Source organism: Hylaeus anthracinus, unplaced genomic scaffold (assembly GCF_026225885.1).
Source record: "Hylaeus anthracinus isolate JK02 unplaced genomic scaffold, UHH_iyHylAnth1.0_haploid 4, whole genome shotgun sequence".
In the NCBI taxonomy this organism is placed as follows: domain Eukaryota; kingdom Metazoa; phylum Arthropoda; class Insecta; order Hymenoptera; family Colletidae; genus Hylaeus; species Hylaeus anthracinus.
In genome coordinates, this window is record NW_026535289.1 from 4,817,917 (window position 1) to 4,844,818 (window position 26,902).

Below are 26,902 nucleotides of genomic sequence, written 5' to 3' on the forward strand. Positions count from 1 at the left end.
ACTAATTACATTCACTAAAAATGTTTAAAATTTCGTTAAAAATATCCTTTTTATGTTTTAAAATATCAGCTTAAGTACCTATTTCTTTTGCTAATTAGTTACGAATAAATAATTTATGTTTCTATGAGTATTGTTGTATTATCTATTCTACTTTTAATAACGCATGATTTACTAAATAAATACTTTCAATATCTAAATAATATTATTCCATCTTTTCACTAAAACAGTCAAGGGATTTGATCAAATCACTTACTTTCTTTAGGAAAATGACCTCAGAGAGTTGTTATTGTTATTTTAACATCTCCCGTGAATTCATCATCTACCTTAGGGTTTCGATCAAATCTCTATTTTTATCATTTCCCTGCGACATATACACGGATAAAAATAAAACGATAGTATGTCTCGTCTAAAACTTATCTTAATTGAAGTTATAGTATATTTAATGTATAGATTCATTATATTTAATATATTGATTACATTTATTACACTTATTTAATTTTACATATAACTTCTACATTCATTACATAGCAGACACGTTAAAGCATTTGCTGTGGCGGTGTTAAGCGAACAACAACAAGAATGAAAACACTAAAACCCGATATCGGCACATGTACGCGCACGTACAAAACAAAAAAAGATACGGGAACATTGACAAATCGCACGATGGAAGCGTCATATAAAATAGGCGTTCGAATATTTATACGAATCTGATAAAATACTGGAAACCATAAACTTGAGCCGGTACCAATTACGCGATTCCGCCGATACGCATTACCCGGGACGGGAATTTAATCTCTGGCAACAAGAGCCGAAATTTCGTCCATCGGCGGGGACAGATACGTTTAAAAAGTATCGATCCGCCGCTCGCCAGAGCCCGATGGAAAACGCGAACCGTCCGAAAGAGAAGTAACAAAAGGTCGTAATAAATTATCACCGCAAATTGCCGACAAATGCGGTTCCATCGGAGAGAAAATTGCTGCCGCGGCATGATGGAACGCCCGAACCATAACGTTTAACAGACGCCGACGGTTCCCGACCAGCAGCGTGTGTATCATCGCGAAAAGTATCGAATTCGCGATAAAAGTGCGAACGGGACCCTCAAAGGGACTATTTCGCCATGGTGGAAAAACGAGGCGACCGAAAAATTCCGTCCCGCTCGCGATCGTTCTTTTTTTTTTCTCTCTCTACCTTCGCGGTCGGAGGAATTCATAGATTTTTGTCGACGCGTGTTATCAATTCCGCGTGAACGAGCGGGACCGTCAGCTGGGAGAATGAACACTCGTGCCCGCATCGACGGCGATCCCGCAGTACCTTTCCCCGCTGACAGCGATTCCGGTTTCAGAGTCAGGAGAAAATCAACGACAGGAAAAGGATCAAAGGGCTGGAACGAAGCAGCCGGACAGTATTTGATCGTCATTTGAATTAAAGATGAACGACGCCGGCCCCTGTACCCGTGGAACTCGTTTAAATACACCGCACGTTTCGACCGATGGTAATCTTTCGCCCGTGGGCCATGGCCCTGCGAAGACGCTAATCAATACTTCCGCAAACAGGAGAATTTCGATGACCACTCTGAATGCGAATTTCACAGTCGACGGGGACAGTTGCGTTTACGGCTCGATGAATTCTCGTTGGAATATTGGAAATGCGATAGTGAATATGATTAGCACGACGAATACGATGAATATGATGTATGCGGCGAGTGTGGTGAGCATGTTGATTATAATGAATATGGTGAATACGATAGACGTAATGAATATGAATGTCATCAGTGTGATGAACATAGTGAATATATTGAATACTATGAATAAGACGAATATGTTGAATGTAGTGAGTATGATGAACATGTTAAATGTAATGAACGCGGTGAATATGATAGACACAATGAATATGATGAATGTCATCAGTATGATGAACATAGTGAATACTACTGAATACTATGAATAAGACGAATATGTTGAATGTAGTGAGCATGATGAACATGTTAAATGTAATAGATAGAATGAATATGATGAGTATGTTATATATCATGAATATAATAAATGTAATTAGTGAAATGATCAGGATTAATATGATGTACCCAACGTATATCATGTATATGTCGAGTATGAATGAATATAGTTAATATGATAGGCATAATAAATATGATAAATGTTTTGCATATCGTGAATATGATGATCGTGATTGGTGTGATGTGTATAGTTAATATACTGAATACTATGAATATGACGAATATGTTAAATGTAGAGTATGATGTTCATGGTGAATGTAATGAACATGGTGAATATGATAGACACAATGAATATGATAAATGCAGTAGATGTAATGAGTATCATGAACGCGATAAGCGTACCTAAATAATGAATATATCGAATCCAATGAATATAATGAATACAATGAATATGATAAATGTGATGAATGTGATGAATATGATGAATATATTAAGTACAATGAAGTCAGACATTTTGAAAACCGTTCGTAACCAAACTGTTAATTCGTCGAACGTTCTGTTGTAATTCGCATAATCTTTGGAAAGTTTGTTCGAGCCGAAACGATATTTACAGATTTCTCGATCTGATCCAGAGTTCTCTATTTCATCCAAGCCTCATTCAATTTCGAGCTTATCTTAAGAAGCTTGCGCAACGAATAACGACGGACGTTCCATTGAAAACGTACAACGGTGTAATCTTCCGGAAATAAACAGAGTCCGGAAAAACAAGTCCGCCGGGTACACAGCGTCTGCTACGTGAATTCCTTTAAGCAGCTTTCGGGAATACGTTCCAATCAAAAACTGTCGAGATTAAGGGTCTTACGGGCGCGACAATGGAATCTTGGCGGCGATGGCAACTGAAAAATCGTCCATTAGAATTCGTTCTGGAGCTATTCGAAGGAAACCCTGTACTACTATAAAGGGCGGATCAAAACGTATGGCACGATCGAGCAGTAGTTTAAATTACATCCTTGAAAATAATTCTAAGTGATAAAATGTAATATTCTAGCTACAAGCATCAGTTTTTAGAACAAAATTTTGAAGTTCATTTCGATACCTTGAATTGTCTTCTACACAAAGTATAACATCGTTTCTCTGGTTTTCATAGTAACATTTAATTGTTAATATGATAGGAGGAGATCCACATATTTTTATTGTAGATTTCTTTAATGTCTAAATTATTTTTATTTTTGAAGCCTATAATTTTGATTAGCTAACATATAACATAATAAACATTATTTATCATGCATATTATTCTATTTTGATCGTTTCCCTCTCCTTAATTCAATTCTTTGATGCCTAAATAAATTATTTATATTATTTAAATCTATAACGTTCATTTGCTAACATATAACATAATAAATAGCATTATTTTCCATGTACATTATACTATTTTTACCGTTTCTTTCTTTCTACTTCAATTATATTCTCTTAAATTGTTTTCAAAGTTTGCGTCCAAAGGATTGAATTGGAATTTTAGAAACCCTGAAACCAAGATTTGGATAACTAAACGTCATAATCTATCTGTTCTCAAAAGCAGCCCAGTAATCACCTGTAAACAAAACGATTAAGAAGCGATTAGCATCGGTAGATCCTCAACGTTTACATGTAGACCTCGATCGTTGACAAGTAGAAGGGATAGTCACTTAGCAACAAGTGCCCCTCCCTCCTCCACCCCCCGCCCGGTAACAATTACCACAGCGAGAATATATTGCGCAAGTGGGATTCCATCTAATTGGATTGGTTACCTCGATAATTGCACGAGTACCGATACTTGCTGGAATTTTCGGTTCCTATTCCCAACGATGATCAGGATGTAGGGTAATTCGCTGCAACAGATGGATTTTCATCAAACACCCTTAACGCGACAAGCTCGTCCCTATGCTCTTCATTACCGGGTCACGATGTATCGCTTGTTAGATGTAAACTGACGGCTGATACCTTCGCGCAAACGATGATAGAGTTAATATCGATAGTAAACGTGTCGTAACTTCGTATTATCGCTATACGAGGAGCGAAAGCCAATGGAGACGACTTACGACTCGTGGTGCTCGTGCCTACGTAGCAGGTAGACGATGTTATTGACTCACGCAATTGAAGGAGCCGTCATTACCATGCTCAACGACTCTTCGGTCAGATTCATGGCCTGGAGATTACCACGTTTCAGAGAATCGTCGTGGAACGGAGAAAAGGTCTACCGAGGTCTACCTAGTCATCTTTCACGAGCCAAGAAACGCCAATGCCAAGAGCTCTTTTTATAATCGAGGATTTTCTCATTTTCAGTGTAGTTTCTTCTCTAACTATGGTATCGACGTTGAAACTATCAAGCCGGTCAATTTGACGCCAAGTTCCTTCCAAAGTCACTCGACGAATAATGATGCTTCTTTCTTGATTTTTGGGGACGATTATTGTAAGACAGAATTCGTTCAATCGATGTATCAGTTTGGTCTTGCTTTCTTTAGTTAAAAAGGTTTTAGTGTTATTTAGTCGTTTGAAATAGAATTTAGGGATATATAATGTATACACGTGTGACTTCAATATGAAGATATTGTGTATTTAATAAAATGTTTCTGTTCTTTTGTTTCTATCTTTTAAACATAGAAGAAACTCAAACTTAAATCTTTATGTGTGAAGATTTTTAGAAGAACCTTTCAGAAACCCAACATCTTGAAATTCGAGTTTTCATTAATAGAAAAATATATGTCAATTCGGATATGAATTAAAATTCCTTCTTAACTAGCATTGAATACCGACTATTGGAATCTATAACTATGCTGATTGCCATAAATTCAATCTTTTAAATGTTGCCCTATTACGTCGTTGCCTTCATCATCCATCGTTACGTTACATCATAACTTAATTAAAAATTAGAAAACAAATTTATTGAAGCCAGCCACCATTTCTAGAGCGGTCAACTGAAAGCATTAAATAAATCCCTGTCCAATGAAATCATTAAATAAATATTCCAGGGGGCAATTTTGCCACACCCAATATTTATCAAAATCTTTCGCGAGTCTCCCATTCTTCAGCATCCTTATTCGCATACTCTGCGAAGATATCAAGTGTCGCCCAGACTGAACACGAACCTCTTCATAAATATATAAAGCGAGCGACGCTAACACGTATCAAGGAAATATTTCGAGCGACTTTCGCAGGTATTCGAAGGTACACAAGAGGACGCTATTCTCATGGAAAATATTTCCATGCAGGGTTCCTGATTTACCCAGAAGAAAGGGTCGTCCTCCTGCGTGTATTATTCACGAGGATCTTCGATCTTCTTTCAGTCCCGTGGCTGCTCTCCGGCACCCCCTCGAGCTTCCTCGGGATGCAAACGTTCTCACAGCCACGCACAAGGGTGTACGGGCAAGATTTATGAACGCGAAAGGTCCTTAAGAGAATTACCTTTCCAGGTGACGTAGCCGGCAAAGAGGGTACTTCCTTTTAAAGAACCCCGATACGACTGGGCCACGGGAAGATTCCTCGACAAACGCGCTAAAAAGGATTACCTTCTTTCCCTTAAAAGAGCGCTATACAAAACTGCGCCGTTAAGCCACTCGAATCGACATCCTCTCCCTTGATATACGACACCCCGCCCTCCTTACACGCGCACATTAGCGGGAACGTGGATACAAGCGAGTATTTTCGGGAAGATTCCTCCTAGAGAAGAAATTTTCTTCTGGCGAGAAAGACGACGACTGGAAAATTCGAATAAAAACTCTAATCTTTGTGGAAATGTTGTAAACGAGTTTTATTTATAAAGTTGCGAAGTCGTATAACTTGATTGTAACACTTAATATACTAAGGTTCACATTTGTTCGTTCGTAACCGTCTTAAGGGACGAATTTTTAATTTTTAGTATCTTACAACAAGAATTTTCTATGGTTTATTTTATTATAATGTATAACCAGAGTATAGACTGTACAGGGTTTATTTTTCAAATAATCATTGTTTGGTATTAAGAGCACTATTCAAAGCAATCAATATTCATAGGACATTCCATTTAAAAAATATGGATCAGTGTGCCCTCCTGAGGGATCATCCAGCAAGTAGAGTCGCTGGAAGAGATCTTGTGAGGTCGTAAAGTCGGTCGGGCGTCGATCTTTACAACTTAAGTCGACCGCAATTAGTAATCTGACACCTTTTTAGACAAGGAAAGAGCTAGACTTTTCGTTCAGGGCCGTGCGATATCAGAATTAGGATGTTCATATTTCAATAACTTTTTTCTTCTTATGTATGTTCACACATAATTCTGTTGGCCGACTTATTGAAAATACTGTGGTAGGTAGGAACTTAGTTAACCAATCATCGTCAAGAGTTTTCCAATTTGGAAAAACCGCGTAGCAAACATCAAGTCTACGGATCAGTTACCTGTGCCAATAAAGCAATAACTACTGTTTCGGTTTACGACCTCACAAGATCCCTTCCAGCGACTATACCCTATACAATTAAAATGAACTTCCAGGATAAAGGTTCTTCGTATTTCATTAATATAAATTGCCAATCTTATATATATATTATCGATTTTATTTATTTAACATATCGAATTTGTAACATAACGAACAATTTATTAGATAATGAATTATTTCTAGATTGCACTAACGGTTTACATAAGAAATGTGTCTATGTGTATTCGATAAATTAACATGTCAATATTTTGTCGGATAGCCCTTTTGTTTACTTACATGTCGCAATCGATTAGACATATTTGAAGTAATTTTTTCCAAATAATTAATTGTAATACACTTCCATTCTTTCATCAATCCATTTATTATACTATAATAAATATAGATATACAGCCACAGCCTCCGAGGGCCAGAAATATTGTTCACGTGATGCTAATAACGCAGTTGTATTTAAAACATATTTTCGTGTTGAGATCATAAAATATTCCTTGAAATAATTTCCCTGGTTCAATTTTGAAGAACTAAACCTCGTTTCGATATTAAATAGCGAGGGCAACGACGTAGCTGAATAAAACGACGTGGTTTTCGTGAAACATACGAAACGGCATTTAAAATGCAAAATAGCGGCCATCGAAAAATTCATGAAACCTAAATCGTCGGGATTAAAGAGAAGATCCGAGACGATCGAGAAGATCAAACATGATCCGTTTGAATATTAATGTTAAACCTATGCATAGATTTCCATACCACTCAAACGTACAATCAAAAATAATAGCGACAAAACGATAGTCGCTTGGGTTAGCAAAGAACGTGACCTCAATTCACAATTTCCAGTTTTTGTGAAACGTGGCATACAAAATTGAGCATCGAGAAAATATTAGACACGTTTCTTTTGCTATCACTTGATATTTATATTCAAGCGATGCCTGTTTAGGTAAGCTTAAAAATGAATGGAAAGTACGGATACAAAATTTACATAATTATAGATCGAATCGTTATAGTCATATATTCATAAAAAACAAATTGGATTGCTCCTCAAAACTTAAACATTTTTCATAGTCAACATAAACTTCTATCTACAATACTTTAGCTTTTGTAATATTTACCTACACATGAATTTCATTCGCATCTCTGATAGTAAAAAAAAAGTTGTTTAATATTATTTATTGCTTCATCCGTGTACCAAGTTTCTAAAATTCTAATTCCTAACATACGATCCTATTCTAAAATCCTAATTCCTAAAATAAAATCCTAATACACGTTCCCTGAAAGTGAACTTTTATCTCCACGTATTCAGTTCAGACACTCTTTACGAGCCCACGTCTCGGCGCTTAATTCTCAAAAATTCATCGAGCATTTCATATACGATTTTTATCGTTTCATAATGCGGACCTCTTCGTGGGGTAGTGGATTAACCCCGAGGAGTTCACAAAGTGTTGGCTGCCGGCGTGTGCTCCAAACTTCACCAGCTGTCGTCTATTCAGCTCGTTCTGCCTTATTTATAAGAGACTCGTGTGCCCCTCGTTCCGACGCGAACCTTATCGAGAAAACGGAAGACAAATCCGTCCTGATTACGAATTGAAGATGCGCCCGTCGATCGAGTGGAGACGTTTGCTCGCCCTTGTTCACTCCGCGACGGAACCTCCTTCGGGCGAATGTACAATGCAGACGGTTTGAATGGCCGGCCGGAAGTTCCTGAAGAGATTTACTCGGCGATTGGGCCTCGTTATCCTATTTGCCTCTTGACGTTTGATGAAAACATTCTTAGGAGCGCTTAGGTACTTTCAGTAATTACACACTTTGCGTAATTACAGTAGTGTTTGGTTAGGAATGAAACTGAGAACACACTTAAAATGATGCCTCTTTTCTTACACGATAATTTAACGACATATTACTACAATTTTAAAGCTTTTGTATTTCCTGTTATGATTTCATAAAAAATAAAAGAAGGATGTACTTGTTTATCATTAAAATTATCCTACTTTCCTATAAATCGAAATGTAAGATATGTCGAATATAAGATACGTACTTTTCCATATATTCATAATAATTTGATCACCCACCGTACATTTCAAGTATTCTTATGTCGTTGAAATGAAGTATAAAGGGACATTCAGGTGTATTCCTAATCGGAAAAAAAATCATATTCTTCTATGATCATACGAATGAGTTGATGGTTACTCATTGTGGTAATTCGTTCGTTTATTTTAGGAGTACCCTAATTGAATTTCAATCCAGTTTAACTTCTAACTTCTAACTATACACTCTTCTAACTAACAATACCCTTCTCACATTTCCGTCAATTATATTTGAAATACTCCAATCGAAGTCGAGCTCAATTTCATTAATATTTACTTGCGTAAGCTGCTGATCATCCACACTTCCTATCCATTCATTAACTTCATTTCGCAAATTGAACATCAGTCCAGTTTTACTTTATATAACTTGTACACTCCTCTAACTAACAATACCCTTCCCACATTTCCGTCAATTATATTTGAAATACTCCAATTGAAGTCGAGGCCAATACAGAAGTACTCCAATTGAATTTCCACCCACCTTCTTCGACTCCCCACAACTTGTACAATCTTCTCGCTACAAATACCCATCCCCCGACTCGTTCAATCACCCAACTCAATTGTCGCCTATCCTCTTCATCGCCATCTCGTGTTAGAGTTCGTTCCAGCAGAATGTGAAATCCACAGAATCCGCTCCTAATTGCAGTACACTCGATCGAAGTTGAAGCCACGCATAAAGAACGATCCCGTTGATCAGACGAGAGACGGAACATCCGAGTTTTCTTACCGAGAGGCATCCCTGAGAGACTCCACTGAAAACAGTGGTGCCCGGTTGTCCCGTTGATGGCCCTATAGCGATCAAATATGCATGACCGGTCACCAGTGGACCGAAGGAAGCTGGGAATTGTAAATCAGGCGGGTCGACGCGTAACTTTCGCGGAAAAGTAACTGAAAACAAATAGGACGGGGAGAGGAGCCATCGACGTGCATGTGCGAGCACTTCTATTTGGGGGATGGAGAGGAGAGGGTGCGGATGTTTGCATGGGAATCGTTGCACGGGGTGCAGGCACCGGGGCCACGCCAACTGCGACACTTCCGCGGAACTTTCTAACGAACCGACCCAGAGAGTTTCCAGCGCTATCGATGTAAATCAGGGGTGACGTTATAATTTAATCCAGTGAAAGGGGAGAACGCGACTGTAGGTGTCGAAACTGGAAATTCCACCGACATCGTCGCCTGTTCGTCCGCGGAACGGATTAGGGATCCTTTGTGTTGGCGGTTAAACTCATTGATGTTGTGTTAGACTTTATCGATAGGGTAAAAGAAAAAGAATGAAGAATATCCGAAGGTCAAATCGAACGTGTACTTGACACTTACGACGCAAGAGACTAGAGTTCAATAGAGAATTAACCCTTTGCACTCGAGCGGCGCCGCTACGGCGCCCGGGTCTTCTTTAACTCGTTATGTTTGTTTTCGATGCGCGATAAGATGTTTGACAAATTTGTACACAATATCTTTCTAAGCAAGAAAAACAGAAAAGTAAGGAAAGACCACTAAACCATTTAGGTTATCTATGTAGAAACGCTTGTGGAAGAATTGGGAGAACTGTATCGCCAGCATCGCGATCAAGCGGCGAGACCAAACAGCGATGAGTCCCGGCTAAATGGAAAGCTTCATATTGTTTTGAAAGAGGTAAAGGGGGACTGTAAGGTTTGCTATGACCGTAATAAACCTGGCGTCAGGCGAGAAACCTCATATTATTATGATACATGCCCTAACAAACTGAGAATCCATCTCGGGGATTGTTTTGTAAAATATCATACAAAAACCAAATACAAGGTAAAATATTTAACAGAGTTTGTTTTATATGTTGCATGTTTTATAAATTGTATTAGTTGTATACGTTTGCTTGAATTTAAGATCATTATAAAGTACCAGTAAAACGCTTCCCTAATATAGCCGAAATTGTTTGGAGTTGCTAGTTCGCCTAAGAGAAAAAGGACTCGAGTGCAAAGGGTTAAATCGCTTTTCTGATTTGATTAGTTAAAAAAAAGATAGACAACAGTTCGAGGATCTTCAGGCCTTAACTATGATAAGTAAACTGCGGATGTTTATGTAAATTTATATTTTCACAGGTAGAAACAAAATATTGATATATAAATGAAAGGTACGTAGTAAGTATCAAATATGTCTTCTTCTAAATGGAATAACGTGAATATTATTGTTGACGTTTCATATATTTTTGCATTAGAAGAAATTTAATTACCCTTTTGATGACAGATTGCCGTACAGATAGAAACAAAGATAAAACACCACCTTTGTGTTACTAAGAGAACACAGAGAAGATTAAAAATAATGTACTACAGGACTCCCAAATTGACAAATTGAAATTCAGTTTGCAGAAAAATAGAATGTAGGAATACGCAATGGTATATTAAAATACACAGCGCGGAATGTTTGTTTGGCCCGCGGAACGTGTATAATTCATGGATATACATTCTGATGTAACCTAGTTTCTGATCCTGTCGTATGTAAATAGAGCCGAATTAAGGGATAGAACAGAATAGTAGTTATCCGAAACACAACGATCTACGAAGGATCCAATGAAACAAGGAACAATCTGTAATCTAAATTAACCCAGCAACGCGGTAAACGCTATATTTTACTTCCCAATTCTAGATTACCTCGCCTACGGCACTTACAAAGCGTTTACGTTTCTGTGGTCATTTTCAAAACGTTCAATTGGGATTACGTCGTTCCCAAGCATTTCATTTATGAGGCATTTCGAATATTGAGATTTATGACTCTCATTCAGTGCTTATGATTTGTTTGTTGATTAAGTGGAATTGAAAGTGGTTGTAAAAATACTTGGTACTTATATAGTTTATTAATTCTCATTATTGTATAATATAATTAGATATGTGTAATTATTTCTAATTTTATTTGATTAAGTTGTTGCATTTCAGTATATTAATTTTCATTATTTTATAATCAGTAGTAATATAAAAATGTAGCATTTCTGTAATCACTGGTAGTTCCATTTTATTATTACATTACTATATTATTTTTTAATATATTAATTTTCATTGCTTCATACACAGGCATATACCGTCATAGTATATTAAGAATCTATAAATAAAGAATTGTAAGAAGACCATAAATACTAATGATCGGAAAGTCTCTTAAATAAAATCCGTAGAAACTATCTTCCAACAATTTCCTACCAGGCAACCATAAGAATCATTAAATTAAAAACTTCGTGATCAAAACTAGTAACTAAACATTTTTACGTGTCAACAAGGAGATGTCTAAAATGAATAATATTAAAACCACGATAACACCCGCTCTCAAGTGTAACAAATGAAAAGAATTCCTCCTGACATAAACAGGAATAAACCTTAATTTTCAGATAACTTCCATTCCGCCGCAAGTGTGGTTATTTTCCATTTTACGACGTCACGTGGAGAAACAATAAAAGAGAGTGAATTGGAAGACATTGGATGACGATTCTCCATTGACTCGTTAAAGAAATAAAAAAGAAACAACGTTATAAGCGATCGGAATCCCGGAGGTGCTATTCGCGTAAAACAATCGAGGGACACTGAAACGTTGTTTAAATATTGAAACACATCAAAGAGGGTCGAAAGTTATCGAAGTTCTTGCGGTTGTTTCATCGTCGTGGGAAAAAGGAGTAACCCCCCCATTGCGATATTCCAGAGAGGGCGGCTTTCAGAAACGACTTTCCAAACGAGACCTCGTAACCCCCTTAAAACTTTCCGAGCACGTGAATCTCTCCTCGTCGCCTTTACGCTTCTATTTTCTTCCCTTGCATCCCCGTCACGTGTTCGCAACTTTTCCAAAACGTCCTGGCTCCCGTTCCGTCCCTTCATTCTTCGTCCAACGACAGTCAAGATTTCTAATTAGAGTCGGCCTGGTTCAGGAACATTTCTTTAAATAACTCCTTGGACCTCGAAAACCTCGAAATTAACAGATCCGCCTTACCCAACAAAAAAAAAATCAGGAATATATTCTGGGAAACGACATTTACAGTTTTTGTTCAATGGAAATGTTTTGAATGCAAAACGAAAATACTTTTGCAAATGTAAAGTAACTAATTTAATTACTCTTTATCTCCAACATTCGACTACTAAAAAGGTATTTTGGAAATGATATAATAGACTTGCGATGATAAAATCACTGTATCGCAAGTACCTTGCGTCATCTTCCAAATATTTGAAAAGAATTAACATATTAAGGACCGCTCACGAATTTTCTCGTTTTTCTACACGCAGTCTCTAGATGTGCGGTCCTTGATGTGTTAATAAAATGTCACCATTTCGTCCAAGTTTTTAAAGGTTGTTCCTAAAATTCTGTAAACTTACATTGACTAAATCTAAAGATATTATTACAAGTTCAATAACTCTTTAAATTTACTATGCAGAGTAATGATAAAAGTATATAACCTCTCAAGATCAATTACTCAATTATATAGAAACCAAAAAGACCTTTACCATTTCTTAATTCGATCATTCGTTAAATTAAATTGATATATGTAAAAGAGCAACATCGTCCAAGAACTGTTCAACACCAATTAAAGTGTACTATTAGGACTAAATTTGTAATATCCCCTTAATTTTACTATGTAGAGTAACAACAAAAATTTAAAACCTCATGAGGTCAATTGCTCATACATATAGAAATGAAAAAGTCCTTTACCATTTTTTAATTGGATCATTCGTTACTGAGATAGAAGCGATTAAAGTGTACCATGCTGGGACTCTCGACGCGGCCCGCTCGGAGTTGGGGTTTGTTTACCTCTGGGAGCGCGCACGTGCTCCCGCACGTGACACATGCGCTCGCGCGCTCCAAGTCACGAGACTAAGCGCTCGCGCCCATACAGGACAGGGTTCAGCGCTCGCGCCCATACAGGACAGGGTTCAGCGCTCGCGCCCATACAGGACAGGGTTCAGCGCTCGCGTCCACGCAGTACAGGGCTCAGCGCTTCCGCGCACTATGGTCAATGCGTTTGCTCGAGCGTAGAAACTTTAACTCCCAATATCTCCGTAACGAAGAGTCGGATAGAAAAATGGGAAAGGACTTTTCAATTCGTATTGACACCAACACCGTGTCCTAATTGCTTAATTGACAAAATGGCGCGTAGCTGAGCCGTGGCAAGAATGGGGACAAGACGTAGGTTTTATTTACGCTACCTTAAGCCGGCGACTGACTTGCAACAGAACGCTATAATGTAACTGCTCGGCACGAATTTTACGGTCCGGCACCAACGTTACATTACAATGTCGTTTTTGGAATCACGAATGCTCGCTTCGAACTCTCGGCTGAATTCTCTCTCAATGCTTCCTACTCAATTCAGTGAAAAGTAGACGATCAAAGAGGTTCGTCAAAAAACCGACAGACCAGTGGAGCACGGTCGAGCGCGAACCAAGCGCAAGAACGGCTCGGTTCGTCACTCGCTAGTCCGCCAAACTAAGCGAATGCTCACGTTACATTACCATGTTCTGTTGCAAGTCAGTCGCCGGCTTTAAATGTCGCGCGACCGAGCGCAAAATTCAAACCAGCTCGAACCGTGTTGGTCCTTATTCAACTTTTAGTTACTAAAGGGTGTTCTGAAAAGGATATAATAGACTTGTGATGACAAACTCATTCAATCGCAAGTCCCTTGCATCATCTTCCACATGACTGGGAAGAATTAATAAAACTTCACCATTCAGTCTAAGATGTTGCACTTGTAAAGCGTTCCACGGACCTACTTTTTATATCTACAGATCTTATCACAAGTTTCCAGCCATTAGTTCACGATTATTTGCGATGAACGAGCTTTCCACCGACATATTTATTGAGTAACTCGGTTAGGAACTGAGGAAATTATTTACTTCTAATTCTGTACATAATATATACATATATAGGCAAACTATGCTTTTCTAAAACTACTATCTTTTCATTCCAGAAATTCACGAGATCCTATTAAATACACATATATTTTTCAGTACGTATATATTTAAAACCTAGCATACATCATTGTACAACCCCGTCTTTTTTAATATATAATTTACATACATCTAGAAAAAATCATCCAAAATTATTATTTATACTCACATAATAACCCCCAAACATTAAATGGAATGAATCCGTAAATAATCCAGGAAAATTACACTTTAAATTCGATAAACATTGTTACAATATCTATAGTAATTTCTATAGTAATCAACCGAATATATTATTTTTTTTTAACATTCTCCAAAGCCTAACAAACACGTACAAAATTTTCAGAGTTTCCTTAAGGGACCAAGGAACGAAATTTATCGCGAGCAGCTCGGTAAAATATGGTAATGAAGTTTCCCGCTTTGTGTTTTAATTTTCTTCCGCTGGAGCGTGATCATTTTCCTATCTCCTCGGACGCGTTTGGCGAGATCGAGGCCATCGAGAGGATACGACAATTAGGGAAGAACAATTAATTGGTCGAAGAAAGGGTCGTTCCCCGTTCTTTCCCCTGCAGAATCATTTCTGAACTCGTAAAAGCAAGGGAACCTGGCTCTCGTTATTAGAAAATCGTCCTCCATTAACATAGACACCGGAGACCGGTGAAGTCTAGCACCGGTGACGGTTAATAGTCTGGTTTCTGCAGTCCTGCCAACCTTTGCACCCCCTTCGATCTCCATTTTCCCTCCATTGGTCGTTGACTCTTCCTTCTTTCCATTCAGTTTATTCGTCGTTCACTGCGTAACTATTTGCGTCCCCATCAATACCCATTTCATCTACTTTCTTTTAACGAACTGTTACAGCCTGACTTTAAAATGTTGTCGCAGAATGCGCAGACGTATTTTGCAGATCAAAACTGAGAAAGGAGTCCTAACACCAATTACTTTTTTAGATATAGTCCCAATAGGGGTGAATTATATTGTTTGAAATAAAATTGGTGTTACACAGTTCTTGGACGATGTTGCTCTTTTACATATATCAATGTGAAAATTAATTATCTATTCACAATTTCAATAGCTACTTTCAAATTATAATTGATAAACTATTTAAAGAAACTTTATATACATACAGTTGGTGTAGAAAGTATTCGTACACGAATAAATTTCCAAAAAAACTGTGTGAAATTGTAATTTATTAACTTATTTTTTATAAACAATAACATTCTACATATTCTCGAAAATCTCTAGAATAGATAGATTATAAAAAGAATAGCTATTTATGTAAGTTGGAAAATTAACAAGAAAAAAACAATTAATCGATAAAAATGTTAAAGCAATAAGTATTCGCACAACTGTTTAAAAGTACTTTACTGGAAATTTGATGATTTCTAATTCGTACGGAGCAATAAACTAATATGTTTACGTTACAAACTTCACTGTAAATGGTTCGTCATAAGAATCATACAAATGCTTATTGCTTCTATACTTTTATCCACTTTTCGCATTTTTTTGTTAATTTCACAAATTATATTAACTAGTAAATGTTGCTTGGATTATATCTGTCTTAGAGACTTCCGAGAATATGTGAAATATCATTGATTATAAAAAAAGAAGTTAAGAAACTACAATTTCACACAAAAGTTTCTTTGGAAATCGATCGGTGTACGAATACATTCTACACCCACTGTACATGTATGTATTAATATTTTGTATATGTATATGTAATTATATTTTCCTAGGACAAAATTCTGTTCAAAACAAAAGTCACATACGTTCTCATAATATTCTTTCTGAACCCTTTCCTATCTCCCCTGTAAGTTTTTGTACTACCACTATAACCTTTACCTTTATGTCCAGCCATTTGCTTCTATCTGGACATTTTCCTTTATTGGCCAGAATACTATTCCTTCGAATCTTTTTAGCTAACCATTCTCCGTGACCCCCGGTTTATTTCTCCCTGTTGTCTTCGTCTCTCCATCTCTTTCCCCGGGCCTTCTCGTACACGAGACCTCTTCTTTGTACCTCCAATCCTCAAAATCGTGTCTCTTTTACCATTTATTTCTGTCTTCACTTCCCCAGCCATTTCTCTTTCCTTGCATTACCCTGTAACCTTTAGCTTCATGTCAAGCTATTTGCTTGTATTTGAACATTGCTCTTTATTGCCCAGAATGTTCATCCTTCGAATCTGTTTAGCTAACCATTCTCTGTGTGCCTTCGGTTTTCTTCATCTCTTCAGGGCTTATCTCTTCCCAGTTCCTCCATTGCTCAGAATCTTTCCACACTACTATTCACCGTTTGTCCCAATTCGCACTTTTCCAGTCATTTCACCTTTTTGGTAGTATCCTGTAACTCTTAGCTTCATATCCAAGCATATTTGTTTCTATCTGAACATATTCCTTTATCGTCCAGGATACTATTCCTTCGAATCTTTTCAGCTAACCATTCTCCGTGTCCCTTTCGTTTACTTTTCTTTGCTTTCTTCATCCCTTTTCCTAACCCCTCGTGCGCACACCTCCACTTTGTTCCTCCATTCATCGGAATCCTTTTACACTACTATTTTGCTGCACATCTTCATTTTCTGTTAATCACTTCTTCCAATTCGCACTTCTCCAGTCAGTTCACCTTTTTAGTAGTATCCTGTAACCTTTAGCTTCGCGTCCAAGCTACTTGCTTCTCTCTGAACATTTTCTTTTAGTGCTCAAAACACTATTCCTTTGTACCTTTTTAACCCACCATTCGCCTCGTCCCTTGGATTTACTTTTCCTTGCTCTCTTTATCCCTTCATCCTCTTTGTTCCTCCATTCTTCAGAATCCTTTCACACCACAATTTCGCGTCTCCGTGTCGCAGCTCATCTCCATTTTCCCTTTACCGTTTCTTCCTGTCTGCACTTCCTCCCCAGTTCGCCTTTTTCTCGCGCCTCGACGGTATCCTCATCCCCAACTCAACTTTTATTTCCGTTTCCATTAACTCGAAACGCCTCTCTCGCTCCCTCTCTGTTTTCCCGTGTTTCCCTCTGCCCCCCTTTTTAACGTTCCCTTTAGCAGAGCCCGCGAGGCGATTGAATAATTAAGTCCCGCCACTTAGTTCGAACGAAGGGGCGTCTAGGCAGGGGGGGGGGCAACACGGTGAGATCGATCGCGCACCCACCCTCTAAGTTGGAGTGTTTTCAGGAAACTGACGAGGACCGTCGAGTTATTTCACCGTAATGAGAAATACTCGACACCTCCGCTACCCCCCTCTACCTTTTTCCACTCCTATAACACGGGACGAAACGAATTTTGCCCCAGAGATTTCGCGAACACCATCGAAACCGCGCGTCGCGACGGATTAGAAGCGTTCGGAAAGTTCGAGCTGGATGGAACATAATAGACGCCTAGAGACAGATGCGCCGTCCCCGTTTACTCTGCTCGCGATTACCCCGCCCGATCGCGGCTAAAGGATCAACCGAGTCGTTTAAATCCCATTAAAGCTTCGACGACGTTCGTGGAACCAAAGAAACACTTGGCGGACCGGGATTCATAGCTGAGGCAGGTGGAAAGGGAACAAAATTGAGCCGTGGCGTGATTTGAGAGAGTTTTTTTTATCGGGTGTTTAGTCTTTGATACACGGGATTTAAAGGAAAAATTAAACTTACGTTGTAGCGGGAAATCGTTAGTTGTTCCGTTTCAAAATTAAGGGGTTGGCTCAGTAAGTAAGTAATAATCGTGCTTTTGGAGAAACCCCTGCAGATAACAATTTTTAATTTGCCTGCTTGGTAGGAACAAGTGACAATCAACGATGATGATTATAAATTTGGTTGAGATTTATTATGTATTAATATATTTGGAAATTACTCAGTAGTATAAATCATCGTATAATATGTTTCATTACTATTAATATACTCATAATAAGTTTTCAATATATATATTCCTGTGTCAATTTTTATCGTAACTGTTGTGAATCATTTGTGATTTCATTATAAAAGATTCACTTACTCATAAGAAATGTTCAATTCATGTATTCCCGTATCAATTTTTGTTATAATCGTTATGATTAACTCGTGATTAAAACTCAATGTCTCTCTAAACACAACGCTTTTTTTTCGCCGATCTTTAAGACGCCCAACCAAAAAGATATTTCACCTACAAGCCTGCAATAATATCCTCTGTCTAACTGAAATATGCCAAATTTCCGAAATAACACTCGCTAACAATAAAAGAAACACGTGGACAACATTTCCCCTAGTGATCCCATTCGCGTGCCAAGTTTCCCTTAAAATTCGTAGGTTGTCATCCCCCGTCAGATTGGCAACGACACGACCGGAGTTCATTTTCAACGACTGCATTTCTAGCCCGGCTAACGGGAATTACACAACTCCGTCGCCATTAAAAATCGCTGTTATCGTCCCCCTCGGTACCATCCACGGCTCTAATGCCGCTTGATACAGCCGCGAAGGTAGATGAGCGAGCAGCAGACATTTTCGTTCCACCAGTATTAGCGACGCTTCCGTGCGAGTTTTGCTAAATTGCCGTATTTTCCGGCTCGTTATTGCGAATGTCTCGTTATCTGCTAATGCCGACGACGATGAGGAACAGCGAGCGTAAACCGTAACGGGACGCGTCCGTTAAAACAGCACCAGGCCGGTTGTATTGGTAGGGAATCGCTGGGGAAACGAAGTTTCGAGTGCGACCAAGTCGGCTTTTACAAACAATTTCGTTTAATGCTAACGCGATCTTACTTACACGACGATCTCCTGCGAAGCCGTTGCTAAACAACGGATCCCTGGAACCAGCCTGCGTGGAATCGTCGGAGTTTTGCATGCGAATGGCGACGGTGGCATCGGATTGGGGAAAATTGACGAGTTGGGGGCTCTTTTCTGCTTTTCTGGTGATTTTTTTTTGTTGGGACATTGGGGTAGTTTGAGATCGTTTCGATAGTTTACTGGGTCCTCGACTTCGAGGTATTCGACTTTGGGTGATTTGAGATTTATTGGGAGGGTGATCTAAAAGAATTTGTGAAAGGTATAATAAGAAGAGAATTTTGAGTTGTTTTGAGTTGCATGTGACATCTGTTTTCTTTTCTAAGGATGCAGTTCAATTTGAGAAGTTCGTAATCTATATTAACTTATTGCCGAAAACTTTTAACAAATACAAATACTTCCAATATTTTTAGAAAAATAATTAAATCATCTTTATATCTGATGTATAAAAAGGAAAATGTTTTATTGGAATGAAACGATTCCTATTAAAAGTACCTATATTTAAAATAGTATACAAATAATTATTTCTAACTAGGAGAGTCTATAATTACTGCTTATTAGAAATTATTTTTTACATACTCCATATTGCTATATACTTTATAGAATGAATACAATACAATAGTTAATAGAATTAATATTACTCTTGAAATACTGAAAAAAATCTCAAACAATAGAACGAAACGTTTATTTAATACATTTAAACAAGCATTCAAACCTTCCCTGTTCAATTTCTGCAACATTATCATTCATAAGGGAATAGTTAACACAAAAAGAACAGAATAACACATGGAAAATATTGACCTGAGTATCATAAAAAATAATTGCTGTCTATAATGAAGAATCACCTTACAATAAAGAATTGCATTGACTTTGAATAATATTTTGTCAACAATAAAGAGAAAAGCAGATAAGAATTTCGTTAATTGCATAGAAAACTGATTTACAAATCGTAAGCTTTATTGCTTATGACATTAATCTTAATTATTACTGCGAGAAACCTAATTGCTTCTGAGAGTAAATTACCCTACTGTACTTGGGGACCTGCTCCCCCAGCGTACTCTAATTAACACTTTACCACTGCTTACTACCGCGGCCTGATTACTCGGCGTGTTCTGATTGACGCAAGAGCTAAACTGTATTCCTAAGTTCTAAATTCTAAGTGATCTTTTTATAAACTAACCTAACCCAGACAAAACCATTACAGGATCTAGCGCAATGGATTCAAATATGCAAAAGTAATTTAGAACAGTTCTCAATCTGTAAAAGAAAACAACCTTCAAAGACTCTAGCTTCATTGACAATTAAAAACTACATAACAGTTCTAACATTTGCGATCTCACAAAAATTTACGAATTCTAATCACATTTATTTTCTTCGATACTTTACTTCGAGAATTCATTTTTGTAATTCTCTAGTGAAAATCTCTCTCATCCATATTGAGTTTAAACGATGACCAACTGAGGTCAATGAATTTTTTTTTTAAATGCTCCCTCTAAGCTTCAAAATAAATACATCAAATTACCTTTAAGACAACTATTTTAGAAATCTGTAATACCCTATTAATAATTAATCAACGTGTAATAATTAATAAACAGATCCTAGTTTTGCGATATACAGTTAGGCCAATAAGTGTTCGTACATTGTACGTCTGTTGAAGATATGTGTCTAAATGAAACGATCAGTTTTATATTTCCAAATAATGATTTTATTGTAAATATGTACAGGTGTAAAACTTTATTTGGGAATAGGCGCATAGGGTACAAATATTTATGGAACTGACTGTATACCATTATTTCTCAACCATATTTCATGAAATGATCAGTTTTATGTTTACAAATAATGATTTTATCGTAAATACGTACAGGAGTAAAAATTTATTTGGGAATAGGCGCATAGGGTACAAATATTTATGGGACTGACTATACAGAGTGTCTACGTATAAATTCGGACATATACAGGGTGTCAATTCTACAACAAATTTCCAACAAAAAATTACTCTTAGACATTTTCTTTGCATCGCATTATTCTTAAGATATTTTCACTCTTAATATTTTTTCTGTCTTTTTGACTTGACACTCTTTAAACGGCCATAACTCCATCAAATTACAGCGCAAACTTAAAATTAAGTGTACCATTCGAAAGAGCGTTAAATTTCTCATCTCCTGATGGCAAACCAAAATTTAAAAAAAATTAGGTCAAATTGTACACTGTGAAAATTTTGTAAAATTTTACTTTTTCTATATTCGTTTTTCAATTCCGAAAGTATAGATGTTTGGCGGCACTCTTCGCGAAAAACTTCCTCAAAGCCTCAGCTTTTGAATGGTTTCGTCAAAAAAAATTGTACGGTGGTATTTTAGAGAGAAAATGACGTTTAAATGCAGAAAAGCGTTCAAAATGCTCGCCTCCTAAATCAAAACTTATCGTTTTTCCTGTCCCGAAAACATTGATTTTTTGCTTTGTGAAATCGATCGTGTTCCAATCTCCATATCATTTACCGGTACACCGAGGTTGATTTTGATTAAATAGTCAAGTCGATTTTCGTTGAAAAATATCAATTTTCACCTAAAAACCCACGCTTTTCTTCATTTAAACGTCATTTTCTCCCAGAAATACTACTGTAAAATTTTTTGTTACTATACCATTATATATACCAGCTGAGGCTTCGAGGAAGTTTTTCCCGAAGAGTGCCCGCGAAACAACTATGCCTTCGGAACTGAAAAACGAATACAGAAAAAGTAAATTTTTTTGAAATTTTCACAATGTAAAGTGTGATCTAATTTTTCACTTGTTAAATCTACGTAATAAATTTTTGTTTGGAATCAGAGAAATGGAAAATTTAACGCTCTTTCGAATGGTACACATAGTTTTAAGTTTGCGCTGTAATTTGATGGAGTTATGGCCGTTTAAAGAGTGTCAAGTCGAAAACGCAGAAAACATATTAAAAGTGAAAATACTCGAGAATAAGGCGACACAAAGAAAATGTCTAAGAGTAATTTTTTGTTGGAAATATGTTGCAGAATTAACACCTTGCGTATGTCCGAACTTATACGTAGACATCCTGTATACCATTGTTTCTCAACCATAATTCATGAAATGATCAGTTTTATGTTTACAAATAATGATTTTATCGTAAATACGTAGAGGAGTAAAAATTTATTTGGGAATAGGCGCATATGATACAAATATTTATGGGACTGACTATATACCATTGTGTCTCAACCATATTTCAATATATAAATACTAATTCTTCTACCCCAAATACCAAAAGTAGTCCCTTTCCAACGCTGTCGTCCCAAGAACCGCTCGAGATTCTACTCCGACCTCCCACAGAATACGATCAGTGACATAGAATCACGTGATAAAAAAAACAATGACATCCTCGACGCAACAAGGATCCCCCAGGTGGAGGAATTCTAGGTGCCCTCGGTGGGAAGTCGATCGGTCGGTCATAAGGAGGAACGTGCTACCGCATCGAGGAATCTGAATCGTATTAGACCAGGGAGGAGGTAGCCGAGGAGGGCCCTGGAGAGGCGGAAAGGAAAACATTCGTGCACGGTGTGCACGATGCCGCGGCCATTGTGTATTCCGCCTTCGCAGCAATATTTCTCCAAGTAGAATCCTACGTGCCTTTTCCGCGTTCTGGGCCAATGATACCACCGGCACCGTTGCAAGAACACGTAGAGAACGCGGGGTCGCGTTTGGCGTCTTCCGATTCCGGTCACGGCGAACAGATCTGGCCGCGGAAAAGGAGGGTTAGCGTCCTCCGCCCTCCTCCTCCCGCGGTGTACAGGCCCCCTCTCAGGTATTACACGGGCATTACACGGGTTTCACCTGTGCGAATCACGCGGCGAATAAATCAGCCGCGATACAAGCCGAACTAGACACCCGTTCAACGCTCGCCGCATCCCTTGTCGCGGTGTACGCGACCCCTCGTCGATCGGAAGTTGGGATTAAAGGGATCAGGCTGTCAAACTGCACCAGGTACGGGGCTTCTTTGGGGAATTAATTTTGAGGAAATTAACGACGAGGCTTGACTCTTTTTTTTTATATATATAGGGTGTCGCATAACTGGTGGTACAAGCGAATAAAGAGTGATTCTACGTGAAAAATTGAATCGAAAATGTAGAATGAAATTTTGTCATATAACGATTTATTTAAGAGAAAAAAGTTCGAAGATTTGTCGAGTACGCGTGTACTTGATTATTGTACTTAACTATTGGAAAATGTTCCTCTTGTAATTCGAAGGAATTTAATTTTTCAACAAAGTGGAGCACCACCACATTATATTTAGTATAGAAGTAAGGTTTCATTAAAATGAAAATTATCACTGCTGAATCGGTCGCCGTGGCAAAATACCTTGGCCGCCATGATCTCCGGACCTATCACCTTTAGATTTTTATTTGTGTACCGTGACGACACGACGAGCGTTGAACAATTAAAACAAAAAGTTATTATAATTTGTGAATGGATATGTGTCTATTAGTAATATCTACGCGAAATGTTGAATTTATATTTTAATCTGTTTTATTCGATATCTTGACTTCTCCTTTTATAAGGTGTATAAAAGGAGTGTATTTGGATCTCTGACAAAGTAAACTATATATATATATATTTGTTAGAAAATTTTCATTTTAGTTTCTTTACTTTTAATTTCTTTAATTTAATTTTAGTTTCTTTAATCTGTAGTCTTCTTTAATCACATTAAATCGTATCCCAAGCTTTGGTTAGACTCCAGAAATTATTTTAAAATGCTCCCTTTTCCTCGCCCCACCATCATATTTTAGATAACTCTATTACCTTCATGTTCATGCAAGCTTCAAATTAAATACATCGAATTTCCTTTAAGACAACTATTTTAAAAAAACTGTAATAGCCCATTGACAGTAAACGAATAATGCCCTATTAACAATAACCGCACTTTTGTCTTCCAAACTTGCCTTAAATTAAACAAAACAAAGAAGAAGCTACGAAGTTGCGCCCAAGTAGTTGTTTTAATTAGCGCAACTGGAGCGATGCGTACCACCTGAGAATGGCGAGCCATATTGTCAGAGATGCGATGAAAATAGAAACGCAGATGGACATTACTCCGTGAAAATTGACGTTGTTATCTAACGTAACATCGCGCGGCTCGAAGGCTCCGTGGATTGTTTCATTTTCATTAAATATCACACGCGAACGCCGCGTGGAAATAATTCAGGAAAATTGCACCGGACAGCAAACAGTTGGCGGGTATCACGTTGATTAAAGCAATTGAATCGAAACGCATACGTTTAATTTCTGTTCGAACCAAATCGATCGGAATGTAACACTGAATTATTACACTCGCCCCGGCGCTCGTTGGAACGGTACTCCTATGAAACTCGATTAAGAAAAGTGCCATGGAAACGTATCGCGCCGTTAGAGACCATACCTTTCATGCAGGGGACGATTTTTTGTGTTTTTTTTTTCATAAATCCGTACTCAAACTACGAGCAATCGCGAACTGGAAAATAAAGGTTACAGGTACTTGAAAATCATACTTTTCTTACTGTTGGGAATTTTTGATTCATTTTTCTTTGATGTTTACTTTCGGTGATTACTAACGATGACGTTGCACGTGAAACTATAAGAATATGTAAATTAATTAATGTTTTTATTATGAGCAGTGTAATAATGATGTTGCGGTCGCTGTATTATGTAGGTCTTCTTCAAAGACTTTACTAACTCCTTAATTCCTAGGCATTCAATTTAATTTAAAATAAAAATAAAATGAATTATTTTTGAAAATCAAATTATATTAATTACTTCACAATGATATACTAACCTACTCATAGAAATAATAGTGATATATAGTAAAATAGTGAAATAATAGTAATAGTTTCCAGTTTGTTAACTTCCAATAACTTTTAATAACACGCCTTCAAACTTTTCACTTTAATCTGATAAATTGAAATCCATTAATAGTTAGTTACATAGATTCACATATTAAAACAATGACTAAAATTTAATTTTCATGTAAACATTAAAAATGTCTTAATACAACAAGCCAACAAGTCGTTAATAATTCCCAGACAATTAGTTTAAATAAAAGATTCGATCATTTAATAACTTTTCTTATTATAGCACACTTCTGATAGATCTCCAGCAATTCTTCCACCTTTCAAATTACATTCAAAGAAATAGAAAACCTGTAAAAATAAATTCTTTACAAATGTTTCTTCCATTTAACAAACATTCTCATTATTTCCTCCAGCTCTAACTTTCTGTATAAAACTATCTTTCTACCGCGTTACCCTCCAATAAGAGAAGAGCGAATGACCCATCGAATGCATACAATCGAAATCACGAACACCTCCAGCACAGGTAAATTTAACGCCCTTCACGCTTTCAAGTGAACGCAATCCAATAAATGAAATCGAATTGCAGTCCCCCGTTCAGTCAAACGTTTCATGCGTGTCTTTAGACAGAAAGGAACGTAAATCCCAGGATCGGGGTTCAATTAAATTCTCTAATGTAGCCGTTTCTGTGTACATTGGGATCAGTCAGACACACCTCGTAGAAATCCTTCGTAATTAGGGTAATTCGCTTGCTGTTAAACGATCATTTTGTTTAGAGAGAAGACCGAGAATGAAGGGCCGCGTAATTGAATGGCAGCTTCAAATTCACCGGTCGTGTGTATTCTGGAACAAGGTAAATGGAGAACGCGACGAGCCCTTCAAACAGTTGAATTACTACGTTCTAAGTTCTACACGTTTGCGGAAGAAACGCGTAAGTTGGATCTGCCACCACTTTTGGGAATTTCCCGTTCTGTAATCTCCCTAGTCGTATATTGAACCTAGATAAACAAGTGAGGGCATTAGCAAATTTTGGGTTCTCGTTTAATTTCGAACGTATCTCCTTTTGAAATCATCCTGGTCGTTTCCCTTACAATTCAAAATTATTGTTCCATTAAATTATAATTTAACTATAAATTAGGAATATTAAATTTTGACTGTAATTAACGAATAGTTTACAATGGTTGGATCGTTACTCTTGTTGCAATAATATGAGTGTAATACGTTGGAGCTAAATTGTATAGTGTTTTTCTACAATCAGAAATTGTTCAAAGCAAACTTGATCATTGAACTGCCTATTATTCCTTGTGAATAATCATTAAAATTCTTGATTCATTATATCCCTCATTGATTTTTATTATTTGAAGTACTTTTAGTATTTCAATTAAGATTAATTTTTATTTTTAATATTTTACATACCTACTCTTAGTTAAAGATCAAGATTTATAATTTCTGCGATATTTGTTACAATAAAATGGTTCCTTCTAGATTAATTATTTCTTAGTAACCCGAGTCTCAAGTTTCATAACTCCACTTTCCGCCGCAAACTTCCAGAACTCTTATCTCCAAACGAGATCCCTCACGTTCCTAAAGCATAATCGAACGGTTCATCTTGTTCTCTGAGAATCACGTCCGAACCAATCCCGTGCCTGCGACAAATTCTTCGCTAATTAGACCATTAAAGCCATCTTATCTGCAATACGTTCTTAATGGTTTCTGATAATACGTGAAAATGTGGAAAATTATTTTCTCTGGGTAGAATTATTTTTTCAGTTTCATTACTAATCTAGCTCAACATTTCTAAATCTACTCCAAGCTTTATATGTATAGAAAGTGTCCAAGGAAACCATTCAGCATTTATGAAGATGAGAGTATTTACAAACCATAACGGTTGAAATTAAGTTTATTAGAATAATATATCGTTGACTCTATAATATTTTATGTGAGTCAAGTGTCGGTAACTGTCACATGTAAAATTTGTATTTTTCTTGTGTTTGTTC

At 37.2% G+C, this 26,902-nt stretch overlaps 1 protein-coding gene across 2 annotated transcripts in view; it reads left to right on the forward strand.

Annotated features, from left to right (window-relative positions):
- Nucleotides 1–26,902, forward strand: part of LOC128894563 (dipeptidase 1-like) — a 756,062-nt gene that overhangs the window by 679,455 nt on the left and 49,705 nt on the right. The window lies entirely within an intron of this gene.